Source organism: Leuciscus leuciscus (assembly GCF_965113295.1).
Source record: "Leuciscus leuciscus genome assembly, chromosome: 3".
In the NCBI taxonomy this organism is placed as follows: Eukaryota; Metazoa; Chordata; class Actinopteri; order Cypriniformes; family Leuciscidae; genus Leuciscus; species Leuciscus leuciscus.
This window is the reverse complement of record NC_138727.1, coordinates 13,195,558-13,223,441: the sequence shown is the minus strand read 5'-3', so window position 1 is coordinate 13,223,441 and position 27,884 is coordinate 13,195,558. Positions and strand designations below refer to the sequence as shown.

The following is a 27,884-nucleotide window of genomic DNA, read 5'->3' as shown; positions in this document are numbered from 1 at the left end:
AGAATGCCATGATTTTTGTTTTTGATTTGACATATTCTATTCTCAAAGCATGTACATTTCTAACTCTTTATAAATAATATTTACACTGTTTGTATGTGCTGTTACTACTATAAATTATATATATTTTTTTTATTTAATGTAATATTTAATATAACAAATGTTATTTGTGTATGTTTTTAAATAGAGAACTAATTGGTTCGCTATAACATGGTACAAAGTATTGGTTATATACTAGCTAAATAACTAGATAGCAAATAATCACTACGAAATTTGACATGTATAAAATGTTCAGAAACTGCATGATGAATACTTGACTCAATTAACCATTATGTCATGTAAAATCTAAAATGGCAGAAGCATTGGCAGTAAAATAGTTAACTACATTACACTTACATTTAAAATTTTAGCAGATGCTTTTATCCAAAGCGACTTACAAATGAGGAGAACAATAGAAGCAATCAGACCAAACAAGAGGGCAACAGTATACAAGTGCTGTAACAAGCAGAGTACACATAGCAAGGCATTTTTTCTTTTTATGAGAAAAAAAAAATTTGAATAGAAAAGAAAAGGTAAGTTCTAGTATTAATTGGCTAGGTAACTATGGCTACACATTTCTATTTTATATTTCCTATGATTTTCCTATGAACCCCAAAAATATGTTTGGATAGAAATAAAAATCATGAATGAATGAATGAGGCATTTATATAGTACTTTACTATATACTGTACACCCATGCACTTTACAATCATAGCAAGGGGTCTCTCCTCAACCACCTCCACTTGTCTTGGATGATGCGACAGCAGCCACAGTACAACGGTACCAATGCGCTCACCACACACCAGCTATTGGTGATAGAGAGAAAGTGATAGAGCCAGTTGAGTGGATAGGGATTATAAGGAGGCCATGATTGTTCAGTGCCAATGGAGGGAATTTGGCCAGGACACCAGGGTTACACCCCTACTCTTTTAAAAAAAGTGCCATGGACTTTTTTAATGACCAAATAGAGTCAGGACCTCGGTTTAACGTCTCATCCGAAGGACGGGTCATCAGTAAAACCAGACACGAAAACGATTTGGCATTATGAGTGTTGCCATAGAAACACATTGTTTCTAAGTTTGAGAATTTGAACAGCTAGAATCTCAGTTCTCCTCATTCACATTGTCAACCATGAAATCCCAAGAAAACAGGATATGTCACAGATCAGAAAAAAACCTGGATCACCCAAATGATTGCCATGCATCAGGGCCTGCTCTAATCACTGAACCTGAGTAAGTTTACATGATACGTGTAAGAGAGAAACCGTACATCCTATGAAACAATACCACAGGATGTGTGTTGTCTCTCTTAATGCAATATGATATAACAAAACAGACTGCCGCTCGGTGGTTTTCACTCGACCTCTGAATACTCTCACTAACACGCACACTGTTCTCCTCCCTCCCTGGATCGCATAGCGGGTGATGCATCACTCTTTTATAAGTCACTTTCATTTAAAGAGTGCTTTCATTTATTTATGGAGATATAAATAAATATACACATTTATTTATTCATATAAGCTGGAGAAACACTCATTTCTCATTTACAGAGATCAGCGAATCAACCGCTCCAGGAACAGGAGCGTCGCCAAGTGGTCAACCAATAGCGGTCAAGAGTTCAGGCGCCTGGCACGGCCCAATCCATCATGATCACAGAGGAGGCAGAAGGTAGAGGGGGAGAAAATGTGGGGGAGGAGCAGAGGAAGAGGCAGAGATGAGTAATAATTGAGTCAATGGTGTTGTGTTACAGAGGAGAGAATCTTTAATAGCATGCGTGTTAGTGTCATAGATTCAGAAGATGATGTGTCTGTGTGTGTGTGTGTGTGTGTGTGTGTGTGTGTGTGTGTGTGTGTGTGTGTGTGTGTGTGTGTGTGATTATACAATGAATTTGAATTTCAATGTCATTTTTTTCCATAAAAAATGGAATTATGCAAAGGTATAAAAAGACTTTTGATGGTAAATCATTGTGATTTCTTGTGTTGCATAAGTTTTGTCTCTCTTACTGATATTTTACTGTTACTGTTTTCTTTTATCCATGTCTCATATTACAGCATCTAAATAAAACTGCAAGTAAAGAGAATCCTGTCATCATTTAATCACCCTCATGTCGTTCCAAACCTGTATGACTTTCATCCGTAGGACAAAAAAGGTGCATTTTTTTAAGAATGTCCTTCTCTCTTTTCAGTATAATGGAAGCGAATGGGGACTCTGACTCTCAAAGCTCCAAAATGACAAAACAGCGAAATGATTATAAAAGGAGTCCATATGACGTACTGCAGAAAGGATTTTTACTAATTAATGCTTAGTTATCTGTCGCTCACACAGAGATATCTTATGGCTTCATGGTGTTTTCGTCATTTTGGAGCTTGACAACCCAAGTCCCAATTAGTGTACTTTATAGAGTGGTCAGAATATTCTCTCTATACAAAATAATAACAATACTAATTAAATAAACGAAAATGAGAGGTTTGGGGAAAAAATTGGGCCTGTAAAAATTGCCAATTTTCATTTCCGAAGGCACTATCCCTTAAAACATAAAATATGGCCAAACAAAATAGGGACAAACCTCCCTCACAGCCTACTTGATTCATTTTGTGAGTGTGTGTGTGTTATAAAAGTTAGGAAATTAATTTGTAAAATGTTCATTTGGATTATTATTGTATTGCATATTAATGAAGTTTGGCCAGAGCTGTGCCAAACCTATAAAGGAAGACCTTCAAGTGAAATTACATGTGACCATGAGGAAAGAAACCTTTCTCTCCTAGGGGGAAAAAAGCACAGACTTGTTTAATTGTAGAACGCTCTCTTTTTCTCATTCTCTTCCACTAACTCTTCACTTGCTCATTAGAAGTTACGCAGCAGAGATGAAACCAAGGCATTCATCATTTAAACATCATTACCATAATTTGCTATTTTGTCTTTTCGAGGGCAAAGTAAGTCCAAGACTTAAACCTACAGCAGAGGCACTTCATGCTATGTTAAATTCATTGCTCTAAAATGGCTACACAGTCTCCCACTCCAGCGATTTAACGAATACATGATTGAATACGTCTATAATTCAGTCAATCATTCCGTCAATCAGTCAGTTGTTTTGTCAGTTAATTTGGTATGCTTGAACAACTGCTTACTGCATTCATGAGGTGTCCAGTTCATTGTACCTCTGGATAAAATAAGCCAAAGTAGCAGAAAAGTAAAAACAAGAGCATTTTTTCCCTCGTTTTCTTTATCACTATTAGGTATTTGAACAAACCAAATTAGTATTTTAACAAGTATTCGTATCTGGTATGTAACTCATTTTTTTGTACTATACGGAGATGAAAAATACTTCAAATATAAAAAAATGTGTCTTGCAGACACGAAAACAGGTAAAAAAAATTATAAATAAAAAACATATATATATATTACCCAACTTTGCTGGGAATTCCAGGCCGAGAACGGTTTGTCATCGTGCCGAACCAAGCTCAAGTGGAAATATGACACTGTTCCTTACCGTTCTTAGTACCGTTCGACCCAACGGTGGAAAAGCATAGTCATATTGTCTTTAGGAAAAAAAGATAGTTACCTATGCTTTATATGCACTAATCTTGAAACAAAACAACCCTGTAAGGGGATTTACAGTTAAAGACCCAGAATGATGAATGAAGACCCGGAGTCATAATTATAATAAATTGAAGAAAATTACTGAAGATAGTGTGCAGTTTCATCAGGCAAAAGTCAGCTTCAAGACTCACAAGGGGTCCGTAGGCCGTCCCGCTTACAGTTACAAAGATCACAGCAGTTATACACTACACCAAGGTCTAAGCTACGTACTTGCTTCAGGTTGCAGTTTCTGATTTGCTAAGAAATAGATAAACATAGTAATTTTCCACACATATACAGATAGACAATATCTCCATTGATTAGGCACCTGACACTCGGACCCTAAAGTTAGGCATGTTGTGACCTTCCAGGTCGCAGATTTGGATTGCTGGGCGCCAGCCTGTCCAGAACAACTTAGTTAATAATGCCAGTGGTTCCTTAACCTGTAACCAAAAAGACTAAGACACACACCAACACACAGCTTTTTCGAAGTTGGATTTGACCAGGCTCTAACTATAAACAGGAGAGTCTTCTCAAAACATCAAGATAATATGTTATTTCTCTCAAGGAGAGGACACCTTTAATATATCACAGTAAAGTAAAGCTTTAACAAAGAAATGGTCCCTTAAACTATTGGTTCCAATGACCTTTATATGTTTTAACACATGTTGGAGACCTTTCTCAAACAAAATAAGTCCATATTTCATTTCTGGAAGCTGGGCTAAATGAGCAAGCACTGTTACTGCATTCCTACATCAGCTCCAGTCACCTCTCAGATATTTAATACAGACTTTGAAAGAATACATTAAAAGAACATTTCAGTAATCACACTGGTAACTTCTATAACAAAGTAAAATCTCATAAGCCTAGAGAAGTCATTCAACTCGTGATATTTAGAAGGGGAAACAAATATTAATATCTTGATTATAATCGCTTCAATGTATAGCTAATGAGTGATTATAATCAAGGTATTATTTTTTTCCTTTGTTGAAGTTGAATGACTTCTAGTGGTTTAAGCGTGAAAGTATGAATTTATTAACTGGGTAATGCATTACTGAGTACTATCCATACTGGAGCTCTGTCAAGCCACCCATGAGCACTAAACAGCAGGGTACATCTTTATTATTCATTTGTTTTATTATATATGCCTTTTATTAATTATTTACTTCGGTGTCCAAGTTGGGTTTATGCCACAGTGAAATAAATATACCGGCGTGATGATGAATTATGCGTACTAGAGATGTGGTCACATATTTCTTGAAGGAAAAAAAACCTGTTCCTTTGAGTCCCTGTGTGCTGCTCTTTAGATACAGCCAAGTTCAAAAATGTGAGGAACATAAAACATAAGACTCCATTAGACTATTAATCTTCCCCCCCTCTATATATCTCTCTCTTTCTTATCTAGCAAAGAGGTGGGATCGGATGTACTGATCCACCGAGTGCTAGAATACCAATGATTTGCAAATAAACTGGAAATTGGGAAAATAAACAATAAAAGCATTAATTTCTTTAATATACTATATATATATATATATATATATATATATATATATATATATATATATATATATATATATATATATATATATATATATATATATTAGAGGTGGGCATAGATTCATTTTTTTTAATCTAGATTAATCTAGATTAATTTTGAAATTAATCTAGATTAATCTAGATTAAAATGGCTCATTTGAATTCTGCCGAAGGCATTCAGAATATGTGTGCTACCCAAATAATGACTATAAAAGTACACTGTAAAAAATTTGCTGTAGTTATGCAGCTGTTTGCCAGTAACTTACTGTAGATTTAAATTTATGTTATTTACTGGCAACAGTTTGTTCAAAGTTAAATGAACATTAAACATGAACAAGTCTTTGTCTTTACAGAATAAAATTATAAAATAACAATCTAATGCAAAGCATTCTGGGAACCAGAAATCTTCATCAACCTTTTTCTGTTTTTTTTCCTTTAGATTTTGGTTCCCAGAATGCTTTGCATGAGGCTGTTATTTTAGTTTTATTCTGTAAAGATAAAGACTTGTTAATGTTTAATGTTCATTTAATTTTGAACAAATTGTTGCCAGTAAATAACATCAATTTAAATCTACAGTAAGTTACTGGCAAGTAGCTGCCAGTAATACTGTAATTTCTACAGATTTTTCTAACAGTGTAAGTCTTTGAGAACGGGTTTCTCAAGCCAGGTGGCGCATTAGACCAGGGGCTCATCTCCTGTTTCCAAAATGCATCACAAACTGCTTGAGAAAGCTGTTCTACTCATAGACTGTAAAAGGTTACTACTGTACTGTTACCGTCCGTAGGCAACATTAGGTAGGCCTATGTTATTATCAACTACTATAGGCTATCAATTAGGGATGGGCGATATGGCCTAAAATCTATATTGTGATATACATTGCAGCCTCTTGCGATAACGATATACAGTATATTATAATAAAACCATTTCAGAACAGATTACACAGACCCATGCTAAACAACTGCTAAATGTATTTTTTTTTTAAAGGGTGTATGTAGTTTTGAGAACATATACAACATAATTTTGCAGATAAATAAAATTTAAGTACACTAGCTGCAGAGACTTAAGTAGGTCTAATGTTTATTATGGCTTGGAGTTTATGAAACCCCAAATTTAAAATTAGAATATTGTCTATGTTTTTTCAGTTAAAAAGAAACACAACAACGATTCTTAAAATCGAGATTATGTGCTACTACACCACTAAGATATATTGGAATGGGAATAATACGCGCGCGCTGGTGACATCATGTTTCGTTTTGAATTTGAGGTGGTCGAACGGATTAGTCGTGTGCTAACCTACCGAACTGTTACCCCACACACTCTGTATATAGTTTGCTGCTGCTCGTCTGACGGCTTAAACCCGAACCAAGTCCAAATAATGGATGTTGCACCGATCTTTTTCACCAGCTTTCACTTTCAGCCGTGTTTACTTAAGATGACGACGAATATGCGTTGCAGCCGGGTTTACCTCGCGGCCGCGGGTAGATTGCGTCATCATAGCTTTTGTAGTATAGAGCCATCTCCCAACCCAACTTGGAGAATAGATTAACGGCGATATTTTTTTTATCGCGCGATAAGAGTCTCGCGTTAACGCAGCACGTTAACGCCGATAACGGCCCACCACTAATATATATATATATATATATATATATATATATTATTATTATTATTATTATTATTATTATTAAATTTGTTTTTTCAGCATTCCAGTCTCTATGAAGCCCCTCATTATGAAAAACACAATCTGCTCTGATTGGTCGGCTAAACCAGTGTGTTGTTATTGGTCAACTACTCCGAGAGTGTTTTGGAAATGTCACACCACTTACTGTTATAACCGCAAGTTTCAAAACACCATAAGTCAACCAGCCCTCTCCCCTTTTTTTGTGTAGTTTTAGGTGGGAATTATTTAAATTAGGGTATATTGTGGCGTGCACGTTCTCGGAAGAAAACACAAGACTACAATCGAGGCATTTCAGGGAGTTCAGAAACAGTGCTTATTGATAAAGAGAATAACTTCATTTGGAGTGGAATTTGTGCTTTGTAAATTTGCTGAGCTTTTTCATGCTTAAACAGCAACATCACACACTAAAGAAAGTTGGAAATGTAAAAAAGCATAATATGACTCATTTAACAAGCTGAAGAAACAAGATTCAGAGCAGAGTTAGCTCCGCTAACAAGGGGTTTAATTTGTAAATTGCGAGGCCAAAGGTGTAAAACAATGCAGTACAAGTTGTTTAGCAACAGACAACCAATCATATACAGCCTCTGTGTACCTTATTAAATATTAATTCACTTCTGTACAGTCACAGAAACTTGCACGCTGTGTTCGGTCTCCATATAGGGAAACAAAAATGTCAAACAGACTTTAAAAATATAGTATAATTATTATCACTGCTTTATGTTTAACAAGGCAACCAGGCCTAGTCCATGTGCTGACTTTTCCACAGATAAACACACAGTTATTAAAACAAGTAGCGAGCTCATCACATGCTGTGTTTGTCTAAGCAATGTTATTGACCTCATAAATATGCAAATGAGAACGTTAACACAGGAATTACAAATGTAGCGAAAGCTCAAAACCTGAATACCCAGCATTGATTTTTAAGCCATGATAAAGTATAATCAGTGTGAAATGTAGATCAAGATAACCTAGGATTTGAATGGAACTATCAAGGACTACAATGGAATTTCAACTGTGATTTAACATAAGTCCTTCCTATTTCAGATAGGTTCAATCAATTGGACATTTCTGTCCTAGCCGCAGATCTAGCACCTTTTTTGGTCTGACTCTAAATGTCTTGCTACCTGCACACCCAGCACTTTTTTAATATAATGTATACCAGCCTCTTCACTTTCCCTCTTTCTTTTCATGATCATTTCTTTCACTCTAGAAATGTATCTTTCTGTCCCTCCAGAGGAATTTGTTGCAGCTCTCATGTTCTCCGTGTCTCACTAGCCTTGCCCCCAAGATTTCACTCCCCTTCACGTTTTCTGTCATCGTAACCTAGATATCAGCGCTGTTCCTGAAGTATCAAACCTCAATGTGAAAAGAGGTTTAGATCGGTTTCCCTTGCTGCAATCACTCAGACACACACACACACACACACACACACACACACACACACACACACACACACACACACACACACACACACACACACACACACACACACACACACACACACACACGCCTCAGTAAATGTAGGGCTCTTTGATGGGTTCAGTGGTTTACTGCAGCCTCACCTCAATTCATCCTTTCCCTTGATCACCCTTTCTTTGCTGCATTCTCACCCTATTTCTCTCTTTGGCTCCATCCTTCCTGTCTTATCTTTTCCATCTTTGAAATGCCCTGGCATTTCACTCTCCTTATCACTACCTCTATCTCTATCACACCCTTTGCTTATTTCGGCAGTATGACTCTATTTCGGCCTCCTCGGTGGTCTGTCAATTCAACCTCTCTGTTCAATATTTCTGCTGAGTTCTGATTCTCTCTCTCTCTCTTCTTATCCTTCAAAATCTTACCAACTGCTTTCCAATAGCCAACAGCTATATAACTTATTCAGTAGCACTCTCACACACACACACACACACACACACACACACACACACACACACACACACACACACACACACACATAATTGATCATTTCGATAATTCCCTTTGGCTGATGCGGGCCTTGGGCGATTTCATATAGAGAACAACAATGTTAACCTGGTGAGTGTTAAGGAGAAGCCAATCAAAGTAGAAATGAAACTACAAACCTAACGAAATAGTTCAGCCCAAAATAATTGTTAACAATAATTTTGTGTAAATATGTTTTCTTTATTTATTCATTCATTCATTCATTCACACACACACACACACACACACACACACACACACACACACACACACACACACACACACACACACACACACACACACACACACACACACACACACACACACACACACACACATCATCTTCTGAATCTATGACACTAACACGCATGCTATTAAAGATTCTCTCCTCTGTAACACAACACCATTGACTCAATTATTACTCATCTCTGCCTCTTCCTCTGCTCCTCCCCCACATTTTCTCCCCCTCTACCTTCTGCCTCCTCTGTGATCATGATGGATTGGGCCGTGCCAGGCGCCTGAACTCTTGACCGCTATTGGTTGACCACTTGGCGACGCTCCTGGTTTTCTTTATTTATTCATTCATTCATTCATTCACACACACACACACACACACACACACACACACACACACACACACACACACACACACACACACACACACACACACACACACACACACACACACACGCACACACAAATTGGCTGTTGCTTGATTATGACTGGTTGACGGACATTCAAAGTTGTGCAATTATTTTTCAGTAAATGCAAAGCTAGTAGTTCCAAGATCTGCCACAAGTTTTTAATTAATTCTCAAAGCCTATACAATCACAAAATAACCAAAAACTATACAAAGACATTGACCAAGCAAATTAATATGGCAAACAATATAGGATACAAATGACTATTTCCATTCTCAATATCTTTCTCCTGCTCTCTTTCTCAGACACACAGATTTACAGACTTACATGCACAAGGAAACTTGTTGCCAGCGTTTCCTTTTTCAATAACCTTATTAATTTCGTTACTTTATAAAGCTATGGTGTCGAGGTGGTAATGTTACTGTAAATGTATACATCAAACTTCCCTAACAGTAGAGACACTGCTGCCAAACAATGCTGAGAGCTGCACAGATATCAAGATAACTAATTAAACGAGCTCAGCCAAAATGTCACCTTTCTCTTTCATATAAAGCAATGGGTAATCAGAGATTCATCCCTTCTCTCAAATAGTTAATTTATATAAACTGGTTTTTATAAAAATTGCTGATCATATATTTAGGTATGGTAAGATTGTTTTTTCGTTTAGTTTTTTTTGGCTATCCTTAACAATTTCATCTGATAATTATATTCAACCAAATATATTTTAACTTTTTAAATGATTAAATTACTCAAAGTAGCTTCCCCAACATTGAAGCCTGTCTTCATCACTAACACAAATATCCACTAAATCACACAAACACGTGTTTGTGTGTTTCAGGCTGAGAGATTAAATTATGCTGAAATTATCTGATCTTTTCTCGCCGGATCTTATCACTTAGCTCAGTGATCTGTGGAACATGACTGCCTGACTAGTGATAAGTTCGGATGAGTCTGGGAACTGACTATGAGTTTGACCCCAGTCTACAAACAGACATCCACAGGATCTGTCTTTTGATGATTGGAACTGTCCCTATCATCACCTCTGTTCCCTGATGTTTTCATCTATTTGTGTCTGATAAGAGTGTACATTTAACCACCCCTCCCTCTCCCTCTGTACCTGTTTACGCAGAGTAATATGAGATATGTTACAAATATGCTTTAAATGCATCCTGATTTTGTAAAGGATATTCAAAGCAGAGGGACAGTTCTTACAAAAATAAAATTGTGTCATCATTTGTGCACCCTCACCCCACATACAAACAAAAATGATATTCTGAAGAAAGTTTTTGTCTATAAAATGAAAGTCAAAACTTAAGGATCCAAAACAACACTGGACACAACTGACTTTCATTGTATGGACAAAATAACTTATTTTGTGTTCCATAGAAGAAAGAAAATCATACAGGCTTAAAACGGCATGCAATGATAATAATACAATAATAACAAAAAGTTATTTTGTCTCTAATGGTGAATTTTGTACTGAGGTCAAATTTGTTATTTGTTATTTATGATGGACGGATGCGCTTTTTGGGGCTTCAAAATCTCAGGTACTTTTCTCTCCCACATTATAAAGCTTGGAAGAGCAAGGATATATATTTTTTAATATAACTCTGATTGTGTTTGGCTGAAATAAAAAAGTCATTTACACCTAGGATTGCTTGAGGGTAAGTAAATTATGGGACCATATTCATTTTGGGGTGAACTAACCCATTACAGTTTTTCTCGATTGCTTAAACACATACATTTCTTGAAATTATGCCTCCTTTTCTTTCACTCTAAACACAAATCCATAACTTTTCACCCAATTCCCCATACTTCCTATCTTCAGGTCAAGATAAAGCACTCCACTCATAAACATTCAATATTGCTGAAACTTTGCCTTCAGAAATGGCACAAAAGTCCTCAAACACATTCCAACATAGTCTTACACACAGATGAGATCAATTCAAAACACTGTTACAAAAACCTGCTTTTGGCAATCAGAAATCATTTTACAGCTCAATGTCTATTACAGAATACAACATAAATAGAGGGGTACAGATATTGTGAAATTCAACAATAAGCTTTAAAAAATACCCCATTTAAGAACTACTTGGCTACAAATCAATTTGACAATTACTAGTTTGAGGGTGTACAATATGTGCAACAGTTTTTACTGTACATAATAGTGAAAGTTCTCTCATCTGTAGTACTGCTATTGTGTGCTCTAATTATACTGTACACGCAAGTAGTATAAAACCCTGTTGATGAGCCTGTAGACCAACTTCCCTCATGGTCACTTCTGCAAAAGAACACGGTCAACTATTTTGCTTTGTATTTCATCAGGAACAAATGTCCTTTGACCCTGTCCCCTTCATTTTTCTTTTCTTTTCCTCTCATCTTCCTCTTTGTCTTCCACCAGGATTCATTTTCCAAAGCACATATCTCCCATAGCCGTATTTATAATATCCTGAGATTCTGTTTTGGTGTGTCATCAGTTTTGCTTCTAAATGTTTACACATGGCTAAATGTGTGCTATTTGAGTTCACATTGTGACACTTGAGTTAATTATATTGTGTACTTGTGTTTTCTGAATGAGAACATGGTTAAACCTGTGTAAAATGAGGCCATTTTTGTGCAGAGTTTTGTAGAAAAACACTGAGAAAATTGGAACGTGTATGAAAACAGGTGAAATGTGTTAAACGTTTTGAGAAACGTGTCTTTGTTTCTAGAAATGAATGAATGGTTTGGGAAATTGGGCCAACTGAACCAGTTATAGTGTGTTAGCAATCAAGAAAAACTGTAAATGTTTTAACCTCAAAATGTCATTACTCGACCTTCCAGGGAAAACGACAGACTTCTCTCTGGTGAAGTATGCAAGAATTCTCTAATTATTTTGTCAACTTAAACCCAAACCCTGCAAGCTCACAACGATAATACGATACACTTGGATGTATATCACAATACAGAAGAAAAGATGTTGCTCCTTCCGATTCATCGTGCCTTAAATCATCTTTACTTCAATTAGTTGTGAAGGCAATATTTCGAATTTTCGTTTAAATTTAGTAAACTTAAGTTTTTAAACCTGCATGAATTCTTCCCTGATAAGGCAATCCCAGAATGCATTGTGGTGAGATCAGAGAAATTGTCATCCATCATACAGCTGTCAAATGGGAATATTGATCATGAAAATGTCAATGTCATTCAGTACTAAAAATTATTGATAGAAAATGGGTTGATCTATTTGTTTGTGAAATGCATTGAGGCATATAGCTCAATCATCCATCCATTCTCAATACCACTTATGCTCTGTAGTGTCGGCAAAGGGCTGAAGCCTATCGCAGGATCTCCGGACGAAGGCAGGGGACACCCTGGACAGGTGGCCAATGTATCACAAGGCTAATACACACAGATGTAAAGACATGCACACTCTCACCTACAAGAAATGTTTTCTCTTCTATTCACTTACACTACATAGGATAAACTAGAGCGCTCAGAGAAAACCCACGCTGACACAGGGAATACTTGCAAACTACACAAAAAAGGCCTCCTGGCTCTGCTGGGACTCAAACCAGGGATCTTCTTGCTGTGAAACAGTGTTACCTAGTGAGCTTCTGTGCCACCCCATGTAGTTCGATCAATTCCAATTAAATACACAAACTGCTCTATTAATCAAATGTAGGCCCTTGAATAAGAGTGTTTGCCAAATGCCTAAATGAAAATAAAATGTGTATTACAGAACTGAGTCATTAGCTTAGAAACTCTAATGCTTATGTCCAACTCTATTGGAATCAACTGACGTTTAGTCAAGTCTCTCATGTGCTTCATATGGGGGTCACGTTACGTGACAGTTAACCTAGTTGATGCTTATGAAGAAGATTTCAGATCAGTCTCTTATGATGATTCATTTTAGTCAAGATGCCGCCTTAGAAGGTCGCTGCCTATGTAGATAGTTGACAGCGAGACACCTCACTTGGGTTTTAAGAAGAGCTATAGATGTAAAATGACTTACAGAAAAAAGCGAAAACTGCTTGTGCCTCTGCTGAACTCGGTAAGCGTCTGTGTTGGTTGTGAAAAGTGTGTCATACATCAAGCTTTCCTTTACTGTGCTAAGAAGACTTGCTGTTTTAGCTTGAACACATGTGTGAACTGAAATGTGCAACCCAGGCTCACTGGAAAAACACGCCTCTGGCGACATTTCTGCAAAAAGACATATTCGTACATTTTTGAACATATTCAAAGTCAAGTGTCCAGTGAGTGGCATTAAAAACGCATTCTGTTTTATTCAAAGCAGATGAACGTGAATCTGGTGATATCTTGTTTCACAGGATTCACTCCTAAGCGCTTCACAACTCAAGTGCAAAGTTGTACCAGGTGAGCTACCGAGCTTACTACTTCATAAAAGTCATAAAATGCATCAAAATGCATTAGTTTACAAATCCAGCACTATGGTAAAAGCATTTTGAGGTCATAACATAGTATAGTGCAAGGAACCACATGAAAATAAATTTGTTTTAGTTTGATAAATTAATAAAATTTGATGAAGTATACAGCTCTTAAACATACTTCATCCTTAGAAAAAAATGAAATAACCTGGTAAACGTGGAAGTATTATGCAATCATTTAAGATATTTCTCCTTAAAAAGGTTCATTAGAATTGAGTCAAGAACCTTATAGAACTCTATACAGAACAAAGATATAAAAAGATGTGGATTCGAATGGCAGTCAAATTATCACAAATCCTTGGTGTTTGTCAAAAAACAGGTTCAATTCGGCTGGGAATTTTTACGTGGATGGTGGATGAAAAACATTTTGGATTGGGATGGCAATAAAATCACTGTGACTAGCCCCTGTCAATGTAAAAATGACTGTACGTCCTTGTTACAATCGAAATAGGGCTTATGTTGGATATGTGTGTGTATAGGTGTGTCAGCAAGCAGTATGCAAGCAGTATGTGCACATAATAGCGTTCTCCTCCATCTCCTACACCAAAGCTATGACTGACAGCTGTCATACTCTCATCCGCAGGGGGGATGATAAATCAGGCCGCCCTAAAAGGATCAGCCCTAGAATGATGAGCGAGTATGTGTGTGTGTGTATCAGAGAGGCTGAGGGATAGTCAGCATCACGTTGAGGGTAGATGCATGGGTGATTGACAGCCTGCCCCCACCCGTGCTAGCTGATTCAGTACAGCTTGGTCTGGTCACACCACCCGCGCCCAAGCCTTGGTTTCCCACTCTAAATAAATCTGTTTGCTCGCCAACTGACTGAGATTTAATTCACCCAATAGAGGGATGAATCACAAGACAAGATCCACTCCTCCATCTCCTCCCTCCCCGGGTCCCTCAATCCTCTTCTCTCCTCTTCTGCAGCACTGACAATTGCTCAAGGTGATGGATTTAAATAGTCTTCTGTCTATCCCTCCCTCTCTCTCCCCCCTTCTTCTTCTCTTCTCTTCAGTCCCATGGAGACCCTTTTCATGACAGAAATGAAGAGACTTCTTCCTCTCCCATTCTCACACACACACACACACACACACACACACACACACACACACACACACACACACACACATCATTCTCTCTAAAACCGTAATGATTATTGGTGCTTGCCAAGACAGAAAAAAATCACTACTATTATTGCTCATTAAAGGAAAAGTTCACCAAAAATGTTTTGTTTATTCAGTGAAACATAAAGTGTGATTTTTAATTTATTTATTTATATTATCCTGACATAAATAATTTGTAAATAATATTATATAGATGAATAATAGTGTAAAAGAATCAGGAGTGGGTTTGTCAAGCTCCAGCATGATAAGAGATGATCACAGAGGTGGTCCATATGACTCATGCACTATATTTGTCACGTTTTGGGTTTTGGTTCTTGTTCTTGTCATTGTCATGTTTCTGTGTCTTGTCATGTGATTCCCTGTTTGTCATGTGATCCTGCCATGTGTCTTGTCATTGGTTAATCGTCTGATCATTGTTCACAGGTGTTCCTTGTCTTGTAAGTCTGTGTAAGCTCTCATGTTGTGTCTTGGTTGAGTATTGAATGTTTCCTGTAACGTCGTGTAAGTTCATGTTCTTTTTTTGAGTTCCATGCCTCATCATGCTTTTGTTTTATGTTTGATCAAGTTTTTGAATTAAAGTTGCATTTGGGTTCACTTCAACTTGCCTTCAGTGGAAATTCATTACAATATTCTAGTAGGACTGCACGATCTGGGGGGAAAAAATATCATATATAATCGTGATTGCGATTAAACCATCAAGCTTTTCATTTGGCTGAAAATCACATTGAGCCTTTAAAGCTTCTCTTTTGTTTACAACAGCTGATTTATACCCCCAATATACAGGATCATGAGCTGTTCATGCGTCAGAGAACACAGTGCCGCACTTAAAACATGCAGCGCATTCGTTTATTTAAATCGCAGGCTTTGCAATTTCATAAACTCATTGAGCTATATCACGATTTCGGTTTTATATCAAATTATCCTTATTCTTGTTTTCTGAAGCCATACGAACTTAAGTCTTTATTCACTGACTGTTAACTACTCTGAAACATTGAGTTGGTAAGAACTAGATCAGTCCAAATTGTAAACAAATCATATGCATCGGTTTGGTTGGATCAACCGAATTGTTCAAAAGACTTTATTTGTTTATGAATCAGACATTATTAATTCTCTTAATTCCATGCCATTGAGAAAATGGTGGATTTCAAGATTTTCAGTTCATGATTTCCCCTTTTTTTCCAGTTTCCCTATAAGAAAATCATGCAGTTTCAACCCAAATAATACCTCAAATCATGTAATAGGGCATCTCTCCTCAATAAGACAATTTTTTGACGCAATCAAAGTAACAATTTTAACCTGGCAGACAATAAAAAGAGCAAACATTAATCTAAATATCATAGAGACTTAAGGGGCTATTTTGACTTAGGCCAGTAAACAACCACCAAAAAAATAAAAACACTTTTAGCAAAAAAAAAAATTTAAATAAAAAAAATAATATATATATATATATATATATATATATATATATATATATATATATATTAGATAATCACATTGACGCATGGGCAAAATTGAAAACCAAGTTTACTTTCAATGCTCTCCCACATTTAAGATACACATGCATACACACAAGTAAACTTTTCACTCCACCCATAAAACACATAATGTAAATAAATAGCGCATCTCCCCTGAGTCCCTGACCTTCCATCCAGTTGATTCAATCAGGAGTTCAGTGCCAAACGGACAAAAGCAACTCCATTAGCATCGGCTAAACTCATGCTGCATTCATCAGCACCATCTAATACACACTATTACTGTGATAAATGCACACGGACACTCAAGTCTGCACCACATTATAATCAATTCTAATATACCAGTAACTGGGCAGTGTTAGTCTCTATCAATTAGACCATGCATGCCAAACAGAAGTAGAAGCTGATATTACTCAGGCCTGCTAATTCTGTTGTGGTTTCTAAAAAAGTTTTTGCAAATCAATTATTGTTAGTGTGAAATTGCTCATTTAGAATTAGCACAGATAATAAGCAATCTGTGTTTTTGGGTTTATTTTAAAAGTTTGTTTAGTCCAAATGCGGAAAACATAATCTGTTAATGGATTTCCCAAATTCAGGCGGCGAAGTTCATAAAGTTTCCTTTTAGAAGTCCACTGAAATAACAGACTGTTGATTTCAGCTGTAATTATCACTTTTAATGTTGACTGCGAACTTCAAAAGATGTGGAAATTTAAAACTAAACTGTTTTCTCCTGGCCTTTCTAACAAATATTTAATGTTAATGACTTAAAGCGGTGTACTTATTTTCTTTCTTTTTTAAACAACCCTTTTTTTCTTTTCCAGCCTCATTTATTTTCAGAGAACAAAAAGTAAGACACACACACACAAACAAACTGTAGATCTTTGGTGCTTTTAACATTCTTCTGTATAGCGACATCGTGTCAACCAATTGCATGAGTTTAGGGGTGGGGCTACAATGCAAAAACAGTTTGGAAAACAGTCTATATTTTTTATATATATATATATATTTACGGATATTAAAGGTGGGATCAGTAGTTTTTTAAATATGCTGTTAGCCAATGTTGATATTTGAAATCAACCCAAACAAACACACCCCTTCTTCATTGCTCCGCCTCCAAAACTCACCCTCCAATCCAAACAGCCCTGCTCCGAGCAAGCGTGCTGCACAAGCCCTGAAAAGTGAAGCCAAAACGTCTCGATCGCCCCCCGGTGACTGGCCCTAGTATAGGTCATAAGCCCCGCCTCCCCATGTTATTCAACGGGACGTGAGACCAACTAAACAATTAAATTACACTTCAAAAGGTACACTTCATTTCCAAAGGTGGTTTCTTTCATTTGCTGTCGTTTTTATCACGCTGATGTAAGTTCAAGTGTCTGTTTCTAACATAAGTTGGTTTTTAGTTAGTTACGTGATGCTATAAAAACGGTGGTGTAACGTCATGATTGACAGCTGTGATTGACAGGTTCTCTGAGCGAAGTAGTCACTGAAGCACCAACGGACATTTTTTTCGGGATCTTTGGAGGACTGAGGAGATTGTATTTACTTTATTTTAACAAGCCTCTTGTCGTACTGCAATCATTTTTTTAAAAGTGCACTCAGGGAGAGTGCTTTCTGCGAGAGCGAGGGCAGAGCGTTGATTTCGTGGCTTTACTTCCTGCTCACTACTGCACAGCTGGTCCCGAAATCGCTACTGCGCAGACTCAAGTTCCAAGATGTGAGCGCCATATCGGGACACTGGCGGCTTCAGTTCTCACCAATGGAAGAGAGCGAAGGGGCGTCGTACATCTTTTTTTACAGTCTATGGCTCTGAGTCGGTCTCAAACCCCGATCCCCCTGCAAGCGAGTCGAGTGCACTAACAAAGACACTAAACACAGCATTCACTAGCAGTCGTCAGCACGACTCTGACTAGCTGGCCTCTGTTACATAAGCAATCCAAGAGAGGATGTTTGTTTATCATAGCAGAAGCGCAATAGAATAATCCTTCACGAAAAATAAAGCGCAGATGATGAACGAATGACAAGAAAGCACAAAAAACGAGCGTACAGTAGCTCCAGACAAACAATGACAAACCCAGTGTTACTCACGTGTGGAGTGAATCAAAGCAACCTCTGCGTCTATTTTCAGGCCTTCCCGCTTCACTCTCTGCAGCACTGGAAAGCTTTTCTAATATTAACACGGGTCCTAAAGCTCTTGCCCAGACATAACCCTTCATTTTCCAGTGATTTCTTCTGAGCTTTTCTCTTTGTATTGTGTCTCATCTCTATTTCTGCAGTCTTTCTTCAGTTCAAATCTCCCTCTTGCTCGTTCTCTCTCCTCCACCGTCATTCACCCCCTAATGCTCGTTGGCTACACAGTTTGTTATTGTGTCGGACCGACTAACATCCAAACAGCATATTTCCAAAACTACTGATCCCATCTTTAATTATTTGAAGCTCTAAATGTGACTGTTTCTGTTTCAGTCAGAATTAGAATTTATTTCTTTAATTCTGTTTCTATGACCTTTTATCTTGTAGTGTGGCTTTATATTTTACAATGCAAATTTATTTATTTATTTACTTATTTTTTACTCTTACGGCAGAAACAGGCTTCCATTGTTATTAGTGCAGAAATTACATGTCGCAGCTTTATTTTCTTCTTTTTGAATTCTACCTACAGTCTCTTTCTGTCTTTCTCTGTCTTTATAAACACTGACACACAAAGAGAAAGAGGAGCAAAGGGAGATTGTCAGCATTTAACAACAATTTTCCTTGCTGCCATTTGGGTCCACTCAAGGACAAAAATACACACTTTCGGACGAGGTTATGTGCGTCGAGGGGAATGCTGAGACTTGTCAGTGTGACCAAGTAAAAGTGTCTTGACTGCTTTCTCTCTCCCACCCCCCACCATGCACTGCACTCATCTACTAAAGCAAAAATATCACAGGCCTAACTTGCACTGTCATACTAAAGCACTCAAAACCACACATAAAAGTAAAGCTAAATACAATTTCATGCTGTATGAACACCAGAGAGTAGAGACATTATGATATAAGGTATCCGTAGAATCAGTTGATCGGTGTGTCAGTTATACACAAGAACAGTTCATTGTCATGTAATTATATAATGTGAGCTCCATGCATTACCATTTGACATCAGGTTGATCTGACAGGTGCTGTCCCACCTCCCCGCCCCCAGTGCTCTGGATTTATAGGGCTCTCTCCGGAGCCATTCACCTCTCTGACAAGGGCTTGATCCTCATTCTCAGTGTGATAGATTCAGACCTCGATTTACTATTGCCAAGAAGCAAACATGCCTCATTGGCCAAATGAGCTTCCACCACATGCCAAGGAGATTACTTACAAAGGGTAAAATCGTTGTGATACGTTTACTAGGTGACACAAACACACAGAGACATAGTAACCAATACATGCAGTTCATTCCTCCAAAAAAAAAAAAAAAAAAAGGTTTTTTTAGCACAAATATCTGAAGAAAGGCCTTATTAAATAAATTTCCCTGAGAAGTGAAAATGCCTTGAGGAATTAAGACTTGTTTTCAGGGTATTTATCCTGAATATCTTTCTGTGTTAAGAAAACTTACTAAATGTATTTTGTCTTGGAAGATATGTTGTTCTATGCATAAACCTCACAAGATAGTATGGAATTACTTCTGTGCCAATAATAATGAACGAAACTTTTCAAGAAACTAATGAAAATATAAATTGAAACTAAATTAAATATCTTTGAGACCGAAAAAGAATAAATCACAAGCAATTTTTTTTACTTCGTTTTTAATACATTGCATGTTACTAGCTGTTTTCTCATCTTTCTTTCGCTGATCTGAACTTACAAATGCGCTTCCAGAGTTTTAATTTATGCTTCTGAAGTTTTTGTTTACGCTCCCTGAGTTTTCGTTCGCCATTCTGGCACATTGCTCTCATGGGGGCGGGGCTAACAGCAGTGTGTTCTCATTGGTTACTGAGTTTTTGATTGACAGCTTCTTGACCTGGAAGTGAAGACTTCAGTGTTGTGTTTCCATGTGTGGATGTGAGCGTCTATAAGCGCAATTGTCATTAATGAAAACTGTGGAAGCGCATTTGTAAGTTCAGATCAGCGAAAGAAAGATGAGAAAACAGTTAGCAAAACATGCAGTGTATAAAAACAAAGTAAAAAAAAAATGTGCCTGCAATTTATTCTTTTTCAGTTTCAAAGATATGTTATTCATTTATATTTTCATTAGAGATTCTTGAAAAGTTATGTTCATTATTATTGGCACAAAAGTAATTCGATAATATGGTAGCCTACAATTTTTTTGTACAATCACTTCATAATTAAAAAACAAATTCAGTTACAGATATATTCAGTGATATCTTGAAGTTAAGTAGAAGGAATTCGCTAAGAAGTGCATGCCCTGTCTGCTTTTTTAGCACTCAATACGATTGCAATTATGCAAATTAGGTAATGAGTGCAAATGCATGCAAGCATTTCGTGTTGAATCAGGGCTCCAGACCTCAAATAAAATGGTCAAAAATGCAAAAAATGCATGACAATAAATCTAGACAGGAAAACAGAAATCCCTTTGTTAGTGTGTGCAACAGTGTTTACCGCACACATAAATACAGCAATGGATGTCAGATTTGCGGAAAAAATTACTCTTATGAACCCATTATTTTAAATGACCCAGTCTACAAGATTCATTAAACAGCCTCGAACTCACAAGTGTGATAATGATTTGAATTAGACTTCTTTTTAGTGACTGCCTCGTAAAGTAGGCGTGAAACGAAAGTTGTGATAGTCTTTTCTTCCCCATGGTGATGTGTATCTGAGTGAAATGGATATATTCTAGACATATTGCAAGGCAGGACTTCTTTTTGTCCATCTGGAATTGATTGGATCGTTGGATCAATGTGGTTTACAAAAAAAATAAAATAATGATGTGCACGGATATTCACAATCAATACTGCGATATTCCATGAAAAGAAATAAGATCTGATTTCATGGTGACTTTAATATGACAATGTCTAAATAAAGATACATAATCAGATTTTTTTTTTTTTTTATGTAGTAAATGACTAAACATTCTAAAAATATATCATATTTTACAAAAAAATTATATTGGTTACTATTAAACATAGTGGGCCCTATTTTAACGATCTGAAACGCAAGTATCAAGCGCAAAGCGCAAGTAACTTTGTGGGAGGGTCTTGCGCCCGGCGCAAATCTAAAAGGGGTTGGTCTGAAGTAGCTTCATTATTCATAGGTGTGGTTTGGGCGTAACGTGAAATAAACCAATCAGAGCGACATCTCACATTCCTTTTAAGAGCAGACGCGCTTGTTCTAAAGTGGATTCCTATTATAACGGCGGATTTGTCAGGTGCGCGCCAGGAGCGGTTCACAGCCAAGGAGACCGACGTTCTCGTCAGGGACATTGGGGATGGAGAAACCCACCCAAATTAACTTCGGTTAAACAGGTGTATGATAATTTGGGTAAATGTGTAAGCTAGATGTATGCTTTTATAATAAATTGTCTATCTATCTATCTATCTATCTATCTATCTATCTATCTATCTATCTATCTATCTATCGTAATAATGTATGATTTGTAAAAATGAAAACTGCTGCTTCTGTGTAGATGAGAGAATCAAAGTGCGCGTTGTGCACACTCTACATTGATTATGGCCAAGCATGCGCCCTTAAAATAGCATATGAATAACATGCGCAACGCGCCACTGACTTTAAACTATTTTTTCCTGGTTAGTGGCGCAATTGTTTTCTAAATAGCATGAAGGAACGTTTGCGCTGGAACACGCCTCCTCTTTGCGCTGAACCGCCCCCGGGAGCGCAAGTGTATTTCCTAACTTACCGACGTGCGTCTGTGGAGGGAAAAGTCCGCTTTGCGCGGGTGCAAAATAGGAATGATACATGCGTCGCTGTACAAAGTCATTTGCGCTGGGTGCAAGATAGGGCCCATGTTGTCCAACTGAAAGTTTGAATCAACTGTAAGATAAATTTTGTTCGGGTGACATGCTGGAAGAGGGACCATAACCAACAGAAAATTTTACTTCTACGCATAAACCTGGCAAAATGTACTACATATATATATAATTGCTAAGAAGTGCACACCCTGTCTTTTGTCTAGCTCTCAATTCGATAAAAAAGAATTATGCAAATTAGGTAATGGCTGAAAACGCAGGCAAACATTTTGTAATTTTGACAAAAATGGCTGCAAATGCAACAAAAAAATTGTCAATAATTGGGAATCTAGTCTAAAAAAACATGTAAACATCCATATGTGGTTTTGTCAACAGTGTTTACCGGCCACACACATTACAAACACAGAGTAAGTCAGGATTTGCAATTTGCGAGAAAGAAATTACTGTTTATTTTTAATGACGTCTCAGTCTACTTTTCTTCTTTCTTTTTTTTTTTTTTTAAGATACGAAACAACCTAGAACTCACTTGTGAATTAATGATTTGAATTAGTCTATTAACTGACTGTCTGTTAGTGTTAATATATGACAATGTGCAAATAAAGATATATAATTACAACATAGTTTTGATGTAAAAAAAGATTCTAGTATTCTAAAAATACATTCAAATATTTTACTCAAAATCAAATATCACTGGTAACTGTTTAACATATGTCCAGCTGAAAGTTTGAATGAATGCAAGATAAACTTTATTTGGTTGACATGTTGCAACCATAATCAATACATTTTACCACTTCAACGGAACAAACTTAGAAAATAGCAAATACAAATCTAGAAAAAGTACCCTAGTTTATATAACTTATTTGCCATAGTCAGTTTACTATACTACTAGGTGACTGTTGTTAAAAGCTAAAAAAAAAAGGAAGCTCAAATAACTGTTAAACAATTTGCCCCTCTCTCTTTAAAACACACACATACTGTACACCCTCACACACACACACACACACACACACACACACACACACACACACACACACACACACACACACACACACACACACACACACACACACACAGATGCTCTCACACACTGTCACTTTCCCCTAACCTTCTTCTAAAATAATGTTATCTGTTGCAAAGCGGCAGCCGGCACCCAATCTACATGTAAATGTCAAGTCATTTTGCACTTTAATGAGAAGGACAGAGAATATCCTCTTTCCAAGCATGTCACGGCTGAGGGGCGTTCGTCAAACGCTTCCATCGATCTCAACCAGTGTGAGAGGCAGTGCGACATGGTAGGGTCAAACCCTGTCACATACATTCATCACAACAAGCATGCACACCAGTCTGAAAGAGGATGCTTGCCTTTCATCTCAGGGGTTTGGAGAACTCAGATGAAATGTTTAATGAACATTAATGAATGAAGGTATAGCACTGATAAAGAACATCAAAAATGTATGTGAACCAAAAAGAGCATAATATGTTTAAGTTCATAAAAAGAGACATGTCTGTGATCATATCAGCTTCACTTCAGAGATGTGTGAAGATAGAAGGCTATATGTGTATCTATGTATGAAAAATCACACCAGGAAAGGCTTCAAGTTTGAAGGTTTTAATTTTAGAGTGGAATGGAAATAGATTGGGCTGAAATGATGTGATAATTTGAAAAACATTTGAAGAGATGTTGATGAAAGAAGCTGTGCCCACATCCTTTCCTGATGTGTTTCTCTCTCTCTCTCTCTCTCTCTCTCTCTCTCTCTCTCTCTCTCTCTCTCTCTCTCCCTCCCTGTAAGTCCGCACATATTCATTTATAAGCTTGTCAATTTAAAATGCTAATTTATTGTGATTAATTAATGCATTTAATCATGCCCCCCTGAACCGTACATATAATGCATTTTTCAATGATATGAGCAAATCAAACCTGAAGTACACTGTTAGACTTTTCTGTAATTTCTACAGTTATTTACTTTAAATCCCCCAGTATTATACTGCTATTTCTCTTTACAGTAAATAACTGTGATTCCAATTGCATCATGGGAATTTTCTGTGACGTCTAACACCACATACAGAGACTTACTGTATTTTTTAAATTTGCTGTATACTACTGTATTTGACGTAACTGCCTCTCTGGCTGGCACCATTCCACCGTGCTTTTTATTTCCTAATTTTTGCCTTACACCACGTGTCTACAACGCTATAATAGCCAGAGGCTGTCTATATTGGACACATTGAAGCGACCGGACCTTTAAATGCAAACCTGTTTATCCCTTGTAAGAACTAGTGCGAGCGCTTGGACTCGTATCGGACTACGTCTGAAATATAACGGCCGCGGCGCATCACTACACTGTCTGGGATTTGTCGTGTCGCGTCAGACAGACATCCAGTGTAGGTAATGGGGTCTGTCTTTTGTTGGATCGCGACGTTCGTGTCTGGCCCGGGGAAGAGACGGAATTCACTTCACCGAGAGAGAGATCAGCAAGCAAGGTAAAAAAAAAAAAAAAAAAAAAAAAAAACATTCTGTGTATGTTGACAGGATTGTGCCCAGTTTAACGTATGTTATAACGTTAACGTTAGCCTAACGTTACTCGTCGTCAACATGGCGGTAACGAACTTTACCATGGTAAACTGAGCTAACGTTTCATTTTACACACTTTGTTAGATTATTGAATTGTCGAGTTAAAATGCCAACGAGCAACGCGTTTACATTAACAATAAATGTGAATAAACTAATGTGAAATTCTGTTTATATCTTAATGTTGGCCTACTGATGAGAACCTTTATAGTTTTAGCATTAGTTTGCAAACTATACCATATTATAGTTTTTTTTTTTTTTTTATGGAATTTAATATTTACTTCCATTTTTGTGTTTAAAGGCAACTGCAACAAAGCGCCAATTCGCGCCAGTGACTTAGCAAGATTCCAGAGGTAGGCCAGCCCATTTGTGATATATTTTGAGATAAGTTTGCTGAAATGATTAGCATACACTATGTGAAAATTTACTTTGGAACTTTTGAGCCACTGGTGCAGACTAGGTAGCTAACAATATCTTATAAAATCTCTATAAAATTGGCTAACTTTATATCAAATAAGTGACCTTTGCATTATGTCTAACTTTATTACACAGCAAATGAACCAATCAGAAGATGGACCATTGTCTTTGTTCAGTCTCACCAGATTAAATGTATCCAGGTAAGCACTGCAGTAAAACTCTCACTAATTCATTCAGACCAAATCTAGCATTCTAAACAACTTAAGTTTATATTTTTGCATTATTTTTATATTTTATTAGCCAGCGACTCTACCATTGCAGTTCCACCTGACTAGGAAGGTCCTAATATCAGCGCACAGGTGGGTTAACTACTGTAGGAAGGAGAACGATCATCACACAGTGATTTCTTGCATGTATCTTACTGTGTATTTGTCTCAAACAGGTACTCCTTCACTGCAGACAAGCTGAAATGGGCTAAAATCATCTATTTCAGTCGTTCAACTTCTTTCTATGCATCTCAGCATTTTTGGACAGAATTTAGGATTTGTAAGTATTAAAATTTAATCTGGCATAATTTAATTTAGTTCTTTTGTATGCTATTTATTGACAAAAGCTGTTTACAAATATATATTAAGTTTTTGTGAAAATAATAATAAAAATTAACAAAAAAGGAGGTTAAAAATAATGTGACACTAATATTCTCTCTCTCTCTCTCTCTCTCTCTCTCTCTCTCTCTCTCTCTCTCTCTCATATAGTTTTGGAACCGGGATCTCCTCTGAAGGACTGAGTACATTTGTGTTTGTGGGCACGCATGCAGACCAGGGAACACTCTGATGTTGTCAATCAAGTTCTGAACAGGAACCAATCTTTGGAGAAGTTCATTTATTCACAAAGGTGGACAAAAACATTGTGTTGGCTTTTTAAAGATTATTTTGATGATGACTTTTACTCCTATGCTGTAGAAAAGATGGAGTAGACAGTCAGACATTGATAATAATAATAAATGTTTCTTGAGCATCAAAGAGACTTCTTTCAAAAACATTACGCCACTTAAATACTTCTTTTGGCCACCAGTGTACATGAATCCAACACATTTTTGGAAATAAGTGAAATTATTTTGAAGGTGGGGTTATGTGTCTTGTATTGTGAAAAGAACTGTGTTTTGTCCTGTTTTGGACATTTCCTTTTTGAATGCTTAATGTATTTATATTCTGCAGTTTTATGAATGTAATGGTTGATATTTCATTATAATACTTGTATAAGCTAAACAACCAATGACTCTACATTCATTTAGTCAAATGCTAATGTTTTGTTTATGATTTTATGTATGTTTTCAAAAATGTTTGCAGTGAAGGACAGCACATAATGTGTTAATTTAACACGTTTACACATCTTTGTGCTAACCTCTCTGACATATTTACTTTGTTAAAATCATTAACACAATGAATGAGTTAAAATTAACACAAAAAATGTTGTCTCTAAACTTACCCATTAATGTGTAAAAATTTCACACATCATTTCCAGCATTGGCATGTTTATTTTGTGATATATATGAAATGTTTTAAATAAAAAAATGGTATTTTGTGATAACTTTGTCTAATTGGTTTGTATGAAAGTAGTACTTATGTAGGATAAAAATAAAATTAATCATATATCAAAATTATCAAATCTAATTTTTATTTAGTACAAATAAAAATAATTACAGTAGTGTACTGATTAGCTTAGTTTTTACAGTAATGCACTGTACTGATTAGCTTCGTTTTTACAGTAATGCACTGTATTACACAAAACTGAAATACGGTTTGGTACTGTAACTCTTAATTACAGTAACTTACTGGCAACAGTGTTGCCAGTAAGTTACTGTAAAAAACCCTTGAAAAGTCTAACAGTGTATCACCTTCCTATTTCTGTACGTTACAGTCAGCACAGCCCCAGCTGCTACAGGAAACAAGTGAACCACACTTACCGAGAACGGACGGCACAGAACGAGTCAGAAGTTGATCACACAGGTCACGTTATTGCAAAGACAGCTCGATGGAGCGCAACAGAGTGTAACAGAATGTAAGAGTTTTCCAAAGTCCATCCATCTATCTAAAATGAATGTACAAAGATAAATCATGGTAATATTTTCAGTGACGAAGCAGCATTAGCTAGAAAGGGCAAGTAACTTTCTAATCATCAAAGAATCCTGCAACAAATGTATCAAGGTTTCCACAAAAATATTAAATAGCACAACTGTTTTCAACATTGATAATTAGAATAAATGTTTCTTTAGCACAAAATCAGCATATTAAAATGATTTCTGAAGGATCATGTGACACTGAAGACTAATGGCTGCTGAAAACGCAGCTTTGCCATCACAGAAATGTTAAAATATACTCTCAGAAAAAAAGGTAAAAAAAAAAAAAAAAAGAAGCTGTCACTGGGAGGTATCCTTTCAAAAGGTACACCTTTGTACCTAAAGAGTGCATATTAGAACCTCAAAGATACATATTGGTATCAAAATGTTATTACCTAAATGGTACATATTAGAGCCTTTTTAAAGGGTACAGTCTAGAGA

General features: G+C 36.7%; 1 long non-coding RNA gene across 1 annotated transcript in view; it reads left to right on the top strand.

The window, feature by feature from the left end:
* LOC309495910 overlaps positions 1-26,843 on the top strand; it is a 95,464-nt gene extending 68,621 nt beyond the window's left edge. Inside the window, exons 2-4 of the long non-coding RNA XR_014204866.1 lie at positions 25,684-25,870; positions 26,080-26,233; positions 26,305-26,843. This is a non-coding gene — a long non-coding RNA (uncharacterized lncRNA). The remainder of the gene's footprint in view (positions 1-25,683; positions 25,871-26,079; positions 26,234-26,304) is intronic.
* Positions 26,844-27,884: the final 1,041 nt, after the last annotated feature.